Source organism: Scyliorhinus torazame, chromosome 27, assembly GCF_047496885.1.
Source record: "Scyliorhinus torazame isolate Kashiwa2021f chromosome 27, sScyTor2.1, whole genome shotgun sequence".
Lineage (NCBI taxonomy): Eukaryota > Metazoa > Chordata > Chondrichthyes > Carcharhiniformes > Scyliorhinidae > Scyliorhinus > Scyliorhinus torazame.
Window position 1 is genome coordinate 41959851 of NC_092733.1, and position 13361 is coordinate 41973211.

Consider the following 13361-nt stretch of genomic DNA (forward strand, 5'->3'; position numbering starts at 1 on the left):
TCAGTGTGAGGGGGTCAGTGTGAGGGGGTCAGTGTGAGGGTGGTCAGTGTGAGGGGGGTCAGTGTGAGGGGGATCAGTGTGAGGGGGGTCAGTGTGAGGGGGGTCAGTGTGAGTGGGGGTCAGTGTGAGGGTGGTCAGTGTGAGGGGGTCAGTGTGAGGGGGTCAGTGTGAGGGGGGGTCAGTGTGAGGGTGGTCAGTGTGAGGGGGGTCAGTGTGAGGGGGTCAGTGTGAGGGGGTCAGTGTGAGTGGGGTCAGTGTGAGGGGGGTCAGAGTGAGTTGGTCAATGTGAGGGGGGGTCAGTGTGAGGGGGGGGGTCAGTGTGAGGGGGGTCAGTGTGAGGGGGGTCAGAGTGAGGGGGTGGTCAGTGTGAGGGGGTGGTCAGTGTGAGGGGGGTCAGTGTGAGGGGGTCAGAGTGAGGGGGTGGTCAGTGTGAGGGGGTGGTCAGTGTGAGGGGGTGGTCAGTGTGAGGGGGGTCAGTGTGAGGGGGGTCAGTGTGAGGGGGTCAGTGTGAGGGGGGTCAGTGTGAGGAGGTCAGTGTGAGTGGGTCAGTGTGAGTGGTCAGTGTGAGGGGGGGTCAGTGTGAGGGGGTCAGTGTGAGGTGGGGTCAGTGTGAGGGGGTCAGTGTGATGGGGGGTCAGAATGAGGGGGGGTCAGTGTACGGGGGTCAGTGTGGGGGGGTTAGTGTGAGGGGGGTCAGTGTGAGGGGGGTCAGTGTGAGGGGGGTCAGTGTGAGGGGGTCAGTGTGAGGGGGTCAGTGTGAGGGGGGGTTAGTGTGAGGGGGGGTTAGTGTGAGGGGGTCAGTGTGAGTGGGTCAGTGTGAGTGGTCAGTGTGAGGGGGGGTCAGTATGGGGGGTCAGTGTGGGTTGGTCAGTGTGAGGCGGGGTCAGTGTGAGGGGGTCAGTGTGATGGGGGGTCAGAATGAGGGGGGGGTCAGTGTACGGGGGTCAGTGTGTGGGGGTTAGTGTGAGGGGGGTCAGTGTGAGGGGGGTCAGTGTGAGGGGGGTCAGTGTGAGGGAGGGTCAGTGTGAGGGGGGGTCAGTGTGAGGGGGTCAGTGTGAGGGGGGTCAGTGTGAGGGGGTCAGTGTGATGGGGTCAGTGTGAGGGGGTCAGTGTGGGTTGGTCAGTGTGGGGGGGTCAGTGTGAGGGACGGTCTGTTTGGGGGGTCAGTGAGGGGGATCAGTGTGAGGGGGGTCACTGAGTGGGGGCCAGAGAGGGGGGGTCAGGGTGGGTCAGTGAGGTGGGGTCGGGGTGGGTCAGTGAGGTCGGGTCGGGGGGGTCAGTGAGGTCGGGTCAGGGGGTCAGTGTGGGGGGGTCAGTGTGAGGGGGGGTCAGTGTGAGGGGGGTCAGTGTGAGGGGGGTCAGTGACAGGGGGGTCAGTGTGAGGAGGGTCAGTGTGAGGGGGGTCAGTGTGAGGGGAGTCAGTGTGAGGCGGGGTTCAGTGCGAGGGGGGTCAGTGTGGGGGGGGACACTGAGGCTGGGCCAGAGAGGGGGGGGTCAGGGTGGGTCAGTGAGGTGGGGTCGGGGGGGTTCAGTGAGGTCAGGTCGGGGGGGTCAGTGTGGGGGGGTCAGTGACAGGGGGGTCAGTGTGAGGAGGGTCAGTGTGAGGGGGGTCAGTGTGAGGCGGGGTTCAGTGCGAGGGGGGACAGTGTGAGGGGGGTCAGTGTGGGGGGGTCAGTGTGAAGTGGGTCAGTGTGGTGGGGGTCAGTGTGAGGGGGTCAGTGTGAGGGGGGTCAGTGAGAGGGGGGGTCAATGTGAGGGGTGTCAGTGCGAGGGGGGGTCAGTGTGAGGGGGGGTCAGTGTGAGGGGCGGTCAGTGTGGGGGGGTCAGTGTGAGGGGGGGGTCAGTGTGAGCGGGGGTCAGTGTGAGGGGGGTCAGTGTGAGGGGGGGTCAGTGTGAGGGGCGGTCAGTGTGGGGGGTCTGTGCGAGAGGGGGTCAGTGTGAGGGGGTCAGTGAGGGGGGGGTCAGTGTGAGGGGGTCAGTGTGGGTTGGTCAGTGTGGGGGGCTCAGTATGAGGGGGGGGTCAGTGTGAGGGACGGTCAGTGAGGGGCGGTCTGTTTGGGGGGTCAGTGAGGGAGATCAGTGTGAGGGGGGACACTGAGGCTGGGCCAGAGAGGGGGGGGTCAGGGTGGGTCAGTGAGGTGGGGTCGGGGGGGTTCAGTGAGGTCAGGTCGGGGGGGTCAGTGTGGGGGGGTCAGTGTGAGGGGGTTCAGTGTGAGGGGGTCAGGGGGGTCAGTGTGAGGGGGGTCAGTGTGGGAGGGGGGTCAGTGTGAGGCGGTGGTCAGTCTGAGGGGGGTCAGTGTGAGGGGGGGAAGAGTGTGATGGGGGGGTCAGTGTGAGGGGGGTCAGTGTGAGTGTGAGGGGGGTCAGTGTGAGGGGGGGTCACGGTGAGGGCGTGTCAGTGTGGGGCGGGTCAGTGTGTGCGGGTCAGTGAGGGGGGTCAGTGTGAGGGGGTCAGTGCAAGGGGGGGTCAGTGTGAGGTGGGTCAGTGTGAGGGGGGTCAGTGTGGGGGGGGTCAGTGTGAGGGGGATCAGTGTGGGGGGGTCAGTGCGAGGGGGGGTCAGTGTGGGGGGGATCAGTGTGAGGGGGGTCAGTGTGGGGGGGATCAGTGTGAGGGGGGTCAGTGTGGGGGGGATCAGTGTGAGGGGGTCAGTGCGAGGGGGGGTCAGTGTGAGGGGGTCAGTGTGAGGGGGGGTCAGTGTGGGGGGGATCAGTGTGAGGGGGGTCAGTGTGGGGGGATCAGTGTGGGGGGTTCAGTCTGAGGGGGGACACTGAGGGGGACAGTGTGAGTGGGGTCAGTGTGAGGGGGGTCTGTGTGAGGGGGGTCAGTGTGAGGGGGGTCAGTGTGAGGGGGGTTCAGCGTGAGGGGGGGTCAGTGAGGGGGGGTCAGTGTGAGGGGGGTCAGTGTGAGTGGGGGGTCAGTGTGAGTGGGGGGTCAGTGTGAGGGGGGTCAGTGTGAGGGGGGTCAGTGTGAGGGGGGTCAGTGTGAGGGGGGTCAGTGTGAGGGGGTCAGTGTGAGGGGGGTCAGTGTCAGGGGGGGTCAGTGTGAGGGGGTCAGTGTGGGGGTGGTCAGTGTGGGTTGGTCAGTGTGGGTGGGTCAGTGTGAGCGGGTCAGTGAGGGGGGGTCAGTGTGAGGGGGTCAGTGTGAGTGTGAGGGGGGTCAGTGTGGGGCGGGTCAGTGTGAGGGGGTCAGTGAGGGGGGTCAGTGTGAGGGGGGGTCAGTGTGAGGGGGTCAGTGCGAGGGGGGGTCAGTGTGAGGTGGGCCAGTGTGAGGGGGGTCAGTGTGGGGGGGTCAGTGTGGGGGGGGTTCAGTGTGGGGGGGTCAGTGCGAGGGGGGTTCAGTGTGGGGGGGATCAGTGTGAGGGGGGTCAGTGTGGGGGGGTCAGTGCGAGGGGGGTTCAGTGTGGGGGGGATCAGTGTGAGGGGGGTCAGTGTGGGGGGATCAGTGTGAGGGGGGTCAGTGTGGGGGGGATCAGTGTGAGGGGGTCAGTGCGAGGGGGGGTCAGTGTGAGGGGGTCAGTGTGAGGGGGTCAGTGCGAGGGGGGGTCAGTGTGAGGGGGGTCAGTGTGAGGGGGGTCAGAGTGAGTTGGTCAATGTGAGGGGGGGTCAGCGTGAGGGGGTGGTCAGTGTGAGGGGGTCAGTGTGGGTTGGTCAGTGTGAGGCGGGGTCAGTGTGAGGGGGTCAGTGTGATCGGGGGTCAGAATGAGGGGGGTTCAGTGTAGGGGGGTCAGTGTGGGGGGGGTCAGTGTGAGGGGGGTCAGAATGAAGGGGGTCAGTGTGAGGGGGGTCAGTGTGAGGGGGGTCAGTGTGAGGGGGGGTCAGTGTGAGGGGGTCAGTGTGATGGATGGTCAGAATGAGGGGGGTCAGTGTAGGGGGGTCAGTGAACAAAGAACAAAGAACAAAGAAATGTACAGCACAGGAACAGGCCCTTCGGCCCTCCAAGCCCGTGCCGATCATACTGCCCGACTAAACTACAATCTTCTACACTTCCTGGGTCCGTATCCTTCTATTCCCATCCTATTCATATATTTGTCAAGATGCCCCTTAAATGTCCCTATCGTCCCTGCTTCCACTACCTCCTCCGGTAGTGAGTTCCAGGCACCCACTACCCTCTGCGTAAAAAACTTGCCTCGTACATCTACTCTAAACTTTGCCCCTCTCACCTTAAACCTATGCCCCCTAGTAATTGACCCCTCTACCCTGGGGAAAAGCCTCTGACTATCCACTCTGTCTATGCCCCTCATAATTTTGTATACCTCTATCAGGTCGCCCCTCAACCTCCTTCGTTCCAGTGAGAACAAACCGAGTTTATTCAATCGCTCCTCATAGCTTATGCCCTCCATACCAGGCAACATTCTGGTAAATCTCTTCTGCACCCTCTCTAAAGCCTCCACATCCTTCTGGTAGTGTGGCGACCAGAATTGAACACTATACTCCAAGTGTGGCCTAACTAAGGTTCTATACAGCTGCAACATGACTTGCCAATTCTTATACTCAATGCCCCGGCCAATGAAGGCAAGCATGCCGTATGCCTTCTTGACTACCTTCTCCACCTGTGTTGCCCCTTTCAATGACCTGTGGACCTGTACTCCTAGATCTATTTGACTTTCAATACTCTTGAGGGTTCTACCATTCACTGTATATTCCCTACCTGCATTAGCCCTTCCAAAATACATTACCTCACATTTGTCCAGGTTAAACTCCATCTGCCATCTCTCCGCCCAAGTCTCCAGACAATCTAAATCCTGCTGTATCCTCAGACAGTCCTCATCGCTATCCGCAATTCCACCAACCTTTGTGTCGTCTGCAAACTTACTAATCAGACCAGTTACATTTTCCTCCAAATCATTTATATATACTACAAAGAGCAAAGGTCCCAGCACTGATCCCTGTGGAACACCACTGGTCACAGCCCTCCAATTAGAAAAGCATCCCTCCATTGCTACCCTCTGCCTTCTATGGCCTAGCCAGTTCTGTATCCACCTTGCCAGTTCACCCCTGATCCCGTGTGACTTCACCTTTTGTACTAGTCTACCATGAGGGACCTTGTCAAAGGCCTTACTGAAGTCCATATAGACAACATCTACTGCCCTACCTGCATCAATCATCTTAGTGACCTCCTCGAAAAACTCTATCAAGTTAGTGAGACACGACCTCCCCTTCACAAAACCGTGCTGCCTCTCACTAATACGTCCATTTGCTTCCAAATGGGAGTAGATCCTGTCTCGAAGAATTCTCTCCAGTAATTTCCCTACCACTGAAGTAAGGCTCACCGGCCTGTAGTTCCCGGGATTATCCCTGCCACCCTTCTTAAACAGAGGAACAACATTGGCTATTCTCCAGTCCTCCGGGACATCACCTGAAGACAGCGAGGATCCAAAGATTTCTGTCAAGGCCTCAGCAATTTCCTCTCCAGCCTCCTTCAGTATTCTGGGGTAGATCCCATCCGGCCCTGGGGACTTATCTACCTTAATATTTTTTAAGACACCCAACACCTCGTCTTTTTGGATCACAATGTGACCCAGGCTATCTACACCCCCTTCTCCAGACTCAACATCTACCAATTCCTTCTCTTTGGTGAATACTGATGCAAAGTATTCATTTAGTACCTCGCCCATTTCCTCTGGCTCCACACATAGATTCCCTTGCCTATCCTTCAGTGGGTCAACCCTTTCCCTGGCTACCCTCTTGCTTTTTATGTAAGTGTAAAAAGCCTTGGGATTTTCCTTAACCCTATTTGCCAATGACTTTTCATGACCCCTTCTAGCCCTCCTGACTCCTTGCTTAAGTTCCTTCCTACTTTCCTTATATGCCACACAGGCTTCGTCTGTTCCCAGCCTTTTAGCCCTGACAAATGCCTCCTTTTTCTTTTTGACGAGGCCTACAATATCACTCGTCATCCAAGGTTCCCGAAAATTGCCGTATTTATCTTTCTTCCTCACAGGAACATGCCTGTCCTGTATTCCTTTCAACTGACACTTGAAAGCCTCCCACATGTCAGATGTTGATTTGCCCTCAAACATCCGCCCCCAATCTATGTTCTTCAGTTCCCGCCTAATATTGTTATAATTAGCCTTCCCCCGATTTAGCACATTCATCCTAGGACCACTCTTATCCTTGTCCACCAGTACTTTAAAACTTACTGAATTGTGGTCACTGTTACCGAAATGCTCCCCTACTGAAACATCTACCACCTGGCCGGGCTCATTCCCCAATACCAGGTCCAGTACCGCCCCTTCCCTAGTTGGACTGTTTAAATATTGTTTTAAGAAGCCCTCCTGGATGCTCCTTACAAACTCTGCCCCGTCTAAGCCCCTGGCACTAAGTGAGTCCCAGTCAATATTGGGGAAGTTGAAGTCTCCCATCACCACAACCCTGTTGTTTTTACTCTTTTCCAAAATCTGTCTACCTATCTGCTCCTCTATCTCCCGCTGGCTGTTGGGAGGCCTGTAGTATACCCCCAACATTGTGACTGCACCCTTCTTATTCCTGATCTCTACCCATATAGCCTCACTGCCCTCTGAGGTGTCCTCTCGCTGTATAGCTGTGATACTCTCCTGAACAAGTAGCGCAACTCGTGTGGGGGGGGGGTCAGTGTGAGGGGGATCAGTGTGAGGGGGTCAGTGTGAGGGGGGTCCGTGTGAGGGGGGTAAGTGTGAGGGGGGTCAGTGTGAGGGGGGTCAGTGTGAGGGGGTCAGTGGGAGGGGGGGTCAGTGTGAGGGGGTCAGTGTGGGGGTGGTCAGTGTGGGTTGGTCAGTGTGGGTGGGTCAGTGTGAGCGGGTCAGTGAGGGGGGGGGTCAGTGTGAGGGGGTCAGTGTGAGTGTGAGGGGGGTCAGTGTGGGGTGGGTCAGTGTGAGGGGGTCAGTGAGGGGGGGTCAGTGCGAGGGGGTCAGTGCGAGGGGGGGTCAGTGTGAGGTGGGTCAGTGTGAGGGGGGTCACTGTGGGGGGGATCAGTGTGAGGGGGATCAGTGTGGGGGGGTCAGTGCGAGGGGGGGTCAGTGTGGGGGGATCAGTGTGAGGGGGGTCAGTGTGATGGGGTCAGTGCGAGGGGGGGTCAGTGTGAGGGGGTCAGTGTGAGGGGGTCAGTGCGAGGGGGGGTCAGTGTGAGGGGGGTCAGTGTGAGGGGGGTCAGTGTGAGGGGGGGTCAGTGTGAGGGGGTCAGTGCGAGGGGGGTCAGTGTGAGGGGGTCAGTGTGGGGGGGATCAGTGTGAGGGGGTCAGTGCGAGGGGGGTCAGTGTGAGGGGGTCAGTGTGAGGGGGTCAGTGCGAGGGGGGGTCAGTGTGAGGGGGGTCAGTGTGAGGGGGGGTCAGTGTGAGGGGGTCAGTGCGAGGGGGGGTCAGTGTGAGGGGGTCAGTGCGAGGGGGGGTCAGTGTGAGTGGGTCAGTGTGAGGGGGGGTCAGTGTGAGGGGGGTCAGTGTGAGGGGGGGTCAGTGTGAGGGGGTCAGTGCGAGGGGGGGTCAGTGTGAGGGGGGTCAGTGTGAGGGGGGGGTCAGTGTGAGGGGGTCAGTGTGAGGGGGTCAGTGCGAGGGGGGGTCAGTGTGAGGGGGGTCAGTGTGAGGGGGGGTCAGTGTGAGGGGGTCAGTGCGAGGGGGGGTCAGTGTGGGGGGGTCAGTGCGAGGGGGGTCAGTGTGGGGGGGATCAGTGTGAGGGGGGTCATGTGGGGGGGATCAGTGTGGGGGGATCAGTGTGAGGGGTTCAGTCTGAGGGGGGGACACTGAGGGGGACAGTGTGAGGGGGGTCAGTGTGAGGGTGTCAGTGTGAGGGGGTGGTCAGTGTGAGGGGGGGTCAGTGTGAGGGGGGTCAGTGTGAGGGGGGTCAGTGTGAGGGGGGGTCAGTGTGAGGGGGTCAGTGTGAGGGGGTCAGTGCGAGGGGGGTCAGTGTGAGGGGGGTCAGTGTGAGGGGGGTCAGTGTGAGGGGGGGTCAGTGTGAGGGGGTCTGTGCGAGTGGGGGTCAGTGTGGGGGGGTCAGTGCGAGGGGGGGTCAGTGTGAGGGGGTCAGTGCGAGGGGGGATCAGTGTGGGGGGGATCAGTGTGGGGGGGATCAGTGTGAGGGGTTCAGTCTGAGGGGGGGACACTGAGGGGGACAGTGTGAGGGTGTCAGTGTGAGGGGGGTGGTCAGTGTGAGGGGGGTCAGTGTGAGGGTGTCAGTGTGAGGGGGGGGGTCAGCGTGAGGGTGGGTCAGTGAGGGTGTCAGTGTGAGGGGGGTCAGTGTGAGGGGGGTCAGTGTGAGGGGGGTCAGTGTGAGGGGGTGGTCAGTGTGAGGGTGTCAGTGTGAGGGGGGGGTGTCAGCGTGAGGGTGGGTCAGTGTGAGGGGGGGTCAGTGTGAGGGGGGTCAGTGTGAGGCGGGGTTAGTGACTGGGAGTCAGTGTGAGGGGGGGTCAGTGTGGAGGGGTCAGTGTGTGGAGGGGTCAGTGTGAGGGGGGGGGTCAGCGTGAGGGTGGGTCAGTGTGAGGGGGGTCAGTGTGAGGGGGGTCAGTGTGAGGCGGGGTTAGTGAGTGGGAGTCAGTGTGAGGGGGGGTCAGTGTGGAGGGGTCAGTGTGTGGAGGGGTCAGTGTGAGGGCGGTCAGTGTGTGGGGGGGTCAGTGTGGGGGACAGTGAGGGGGTCAGTTTGTGGGGGTCAGTGTGGCTTGGTCAGTGTGGGTGGGTCAGTGTGAGGGGGTCAGTTTGCGGCAGGGTTAGTGTGAGGGGGTCAGTGTGAGGGGGGTCAGTGTGAGGGGGGTCAGTGTGAGGCGGGGTTAGTGAGTGGGAGTCAGTGTGAGGGGGGGTCAGTGTGGAGGGGTCAGTGTGTGGAGGGGTCAGTGTGAGGGCGGTTAGTGTGTGGGGGGGTCAGTGTGGGGGACAGTGAGGGGGTCAGTTTGTGGGGGTCAGTGTGGCTTGGTCAGTGTGGGTGGGTCAGTGTGAGGGGGGTCAGTTTGCGGCAGGGTTAGTGTGAGGGGGTCAGTGTGGGGGGGATCAGTGTGGGGGGGGTCAGTGAGAGGGGTCAGTGTGGGGGGGGTCAGTGTGGGGGGGGATCAGTGAGGGGGGTCAGTGTGGGGGGCGTTCAGTGAGGGGGGTCAGTGTGGGGGGGTCAGTGTGAGGGGTGTCAGTGTGAGGGGGGTCAGTGTGAGGCGGTCAGTGTGAGGGGGGGTCAGTGTGAGGGGGGTCAGTGTGAGGGGGGTCAGTGTGAGGGGGTCAGTGTGAGGGGGTCAGTGAGGGGGGTCAGTGTGAGGGGGTCAGTGTGGGGGGGGGTCAGTGAGTGGGGGGTCAGTGAGAGGCGGGGTCAGTCTGAGGGGGGTCAGTGAGAGGTGGGTCAGTATGAGTGTGAGGGGGGTCAGTGTGAGGGGGTCAGTGTGAGGGGGGTCAGTGTGAGGGGGGCCAGTGTGGGGCGGGTCAGTGTGAGGGGGTCAGTGTGAGGGGGTCAGTGTGAGGGGGTCAGTGTGAGGGGGTCAGTGAGGAACCCCCCTCACTGACCCCCACAGTGACCCCCTTCACACTGACCCCCCCACTGAGCCCCCCTCACACTGACCCCCCCTCACTGACCCCCCCTACCCTGCTCACTGACCCCCCTCACTGACCCCCCACACTGATCCCCCATGACCCTGCTCACTGACCCCCGCTGACCCCCCCACTGACCCTCCCTCGCACTGACCCACCTCAGACTGACCCCCTCCACACAGACCCCCCACACTGACCCCCCTCACACTGACCCCCCTCACACTGACCCACCCTGACTGCCCCCCTCACACAGACGCCCCTCACTGACCCCCCCCTCACACTGACCCCCCCCTCACACTTACCCCCCCTCACACTGACCCCCCCGACCCTGCTCACTGACCCCCTCTCACTGACACCCCCACCCCCTCACTGACCCCCCTGTCCCCACACTGACCCCCCCCGACTCACTGACCCCCACTCACTGAACCCCCCCTGACCCCCCACTCACTGACCCCCCCCCCCGACTGATCGGGGCATTGAGTTTAAGAATTGGCAAGTCATGTTGCAGCTGTATAGAACCTTAGTTAGGCCACACTTGGAGTATAGTGTTCAATTCTGGTCGCCACACTACCAGAAGGATGTGGAGGCTTTAGAGAGGGTGCAGAAGAGATTTACCAGAATGTTGCCTGGTATGGAGGGCATTAGCTATGAGGAGCGGTTGAATAAACTCGGTTTGTTCTCACTGGAACGAAGGAGGTTGAGGGGAGACCTGATAGAGGTCTACAAAATTATGAGGGCCATGGACAGAGTGGATAGACAGAGGCTTTTCCCCAGTGTAGAGGGGTCAATTACTAGGGGGCATAGGTTTTAGGTGAGAGGGGCAAGGTTTAGAGTAGATGTACGAGGCAAGTATTTTACGCAGAGGGTAGTGGGTGCCTGGAACTCGCTACCGGAGGAGGTGGTGGAAGCAGGGACGATAGTGACATTTAAGGGGCATCTTGACAAATACAACACGATGACCAAGAGCTTATTTCAACTAGGTTAAAAAGGGTCAGGGCTGTTGAAAGATGGATTTGAAATCCAGTCCTTTGGGAGGCCACAGTATCTCGAACCAGTTCACCCTGTTAAGAAATGAAATGAAAATCGCTTATTGTCACAAGTAGGCTTCAAATGAGGTGACTGTGAAAAGCCCCTAGTCGCCACATTCCGGCACCTGTTCAGGGAGGCTGTTACGGGAATCGAACTGTGCTGCTGGCCTGCCTGGGTCTGCTTTCAAAGCCAGCGATTTAGCCCTGTGCTAAACAGCTCCTGTTGCTGTGGATGTTTGGATGTAGAGGTCAGGGTTGTAAATGTGACTCCGACACATTCCCCATCCTATCGTCAGGATTGCTTCCTGGTCAAAGGTCACCTGCAGGTGCTCCATTGCTCCGTTGACCCATTCCTTCCCGAGTCAATTTATCAAAATATAATAATCTTTATTGTCACAAGTAGGCTGACATTAACACTGCAATGAAGTTAATGTGAAAAGTCCCTAGTCGCCACATTCCGGCGCCTGTTCGGGTCACAGAGGGAGAATTCAGAATGTCCAATTCACCAACAGCATGTCTTTGGACTGTGGGAGGAAACCGGAGAACCCAGAGGAAACCCACGCACACACGGGGAGAACGTGCAGACTCCGCAGTGACCCAAGCCGGGAATCGAACCTGGAGCTGTGAAGGAAAGCTGCTACTCACTGTGCTGCCGCCCTGCAATATGGCATAACATATATTTTGGATATAAATATGTAATATAGCAGATTTTTAGATATGTATTTTTGAGAATTGTAAGGATGAAATAAATTTATTTTATGGACATCAGCTGGCATTTTGGTTCCTCCTCCAGACCTGACGTCGCAGTTATCAGCTGGGCAGGTAATTCTTCATGTGGAACATTAGGGACAGGCGTGGGCCATCCAACGCCTCGGGCCTGTCCTGTTACTCAAGTCAGATCACGGCTGACCGGAAGGCCCCCACTACCGGCCAATAGCGGGCCGCCTCGGGACACGGCGTGTAGGCTGGGTGGAAAATGCCGCCAACCTATCAGGCCGATGACCTTTCACCTGGACCGGGGAAGGTCAGACGCACGTTAGGTGTTTATGTGGGTGAAATGGGGAGTGGGGGTGGGGAAAGGGACATGCGGCAGGTATGGAGAGTCACAGGTGCAGGGGACCATTCGGCCCTTCATTCTATACCAGCTTGCCAAAGAAACATCGAGACTTAGCGCCGCGACCCCGCCTTTTTCCCCGTATCCCCCTGCATTTCATTTCTATTCAAATAATCATCTAATGCCCTTTTTAAGACTTGATTTCGTATCAATTACCCTTTTTGGACGGCAATGCCAGACTCCTTCGCTGTACGAAGAGACATTTCCTAATTCCACTCCTGAACGATCTGGTTTGACTTTTTTTTAAAGACCTTGTCCTCGACACTCCCAACCATCAGAAACCATTTCTCTCACTCCTCCCTTCGTGTGTTTACCTTGGATCGAATCACCCCAAAAGTACCAGGGTACACAGCCCCTCTTGTGTGTGTAATCTTCCCATCGCATTTAACCGTGGGTACCATTCTGGGCAATCACTGCCCTCCCTCTGATACCTAGTTATCCAGAGTGAATGATTACATTCAAATCGGCAATAGCACGGTTGCATTGTGGATAGCACAATTGCTTCACAGCTCCAGGGTCGCAGGTTCGATTCCGGCTTGGGTCACTGTCTGTGCGGAGTCTGCACATCCTCCCCGTGTCTGCGTGGGTTTCCTCCGGGTGCTCCGGTTTCCTCCCAGTCCAAAGATGTGCGGGTTAGGTGGATTGGTCATGATAAATTGCCGTGTTGGGTGGGGTTACTGGGTTATGGGGCTAGGATGGAGGTGTTGACCTTGGGTAGGGAGCTCTTTCCAAGAGCCGGTGCAGACTCGATGGGCCGAATGGCCTCCTTCTGCACTGTAAATTCTATGATAATCTATGATCTCCCCCATGTCAAAAATGCTCAACAAGGTCCTTCTGTCTTTGTGTCAGTAGTTAATGATTACAGTATATATTTGAGGCTCCCGCCAACACACGTGTTTGACTGGCTGTGGGCCAAGTGCTAGAAAACAGGTTGGAATACTTGGGTTGTTTCTAACCGTAACGGGCTGACGTCTTTTGTGTGTTGTAGACTCACATCCTGTCAAAAGAACAAAGGAATGTACAGCAGAGGAACAGGCCATTCAGCCCTCCAAGCCCATGCCTACCATGGTGCCCGTCTAACGTAAAACATTCTACATTACCGGGGTCCGTATATTTCTATTCCCATCCCATTCATGTATGTGTCTCTCTCCCGTCACCAGGTCCTAAGAGGCTGTTGGCAGCCTTGGGCCTCCATGTTGATCATGCTCTGGGGTTGTCGGCCATCTTTGCTAATGTTACATTCATCCAGTTTGTCAACCTCTTTTCCCATCAACCTTTCCCCTCAGCGTCAAACTTTCTAAATCATTATTAGGTGCCCAGGAAATCCCAACTGAAATCCAATCTCCTCCTGATCTTAGCCAGCCGGGTTCTTTTGCTGTCCGGTTTAATCAGCACCTCGTCGTCCTGGGTGTGACGTGTCCAAGATATCTTCATTGTCTGCCTCCACACCCCAATTCTCCTCTAACTTTCTTCCCTGCTTGTCCAACACTCGGTTTCCTTTGTCAGGTTTGGTGTGACTTGGCATTCCAGCACTCCCAGTTTTGTTTTATGGCTAATTGTGAGTAATGCATATTTGACCATTTCAATTCTTTGTCTTCTGTCTTGGCCACACCTTCCGTCCATACTTGATCTGTTTATTCTTCTACTGCGAACTAATCAGCACTGCAGGCCGTTCGGTCTGCACCAACCCTTTGAATGGGCACTCTACCCACGCCCACACCCACACCTTCCAATCCCCGTAACCTAACC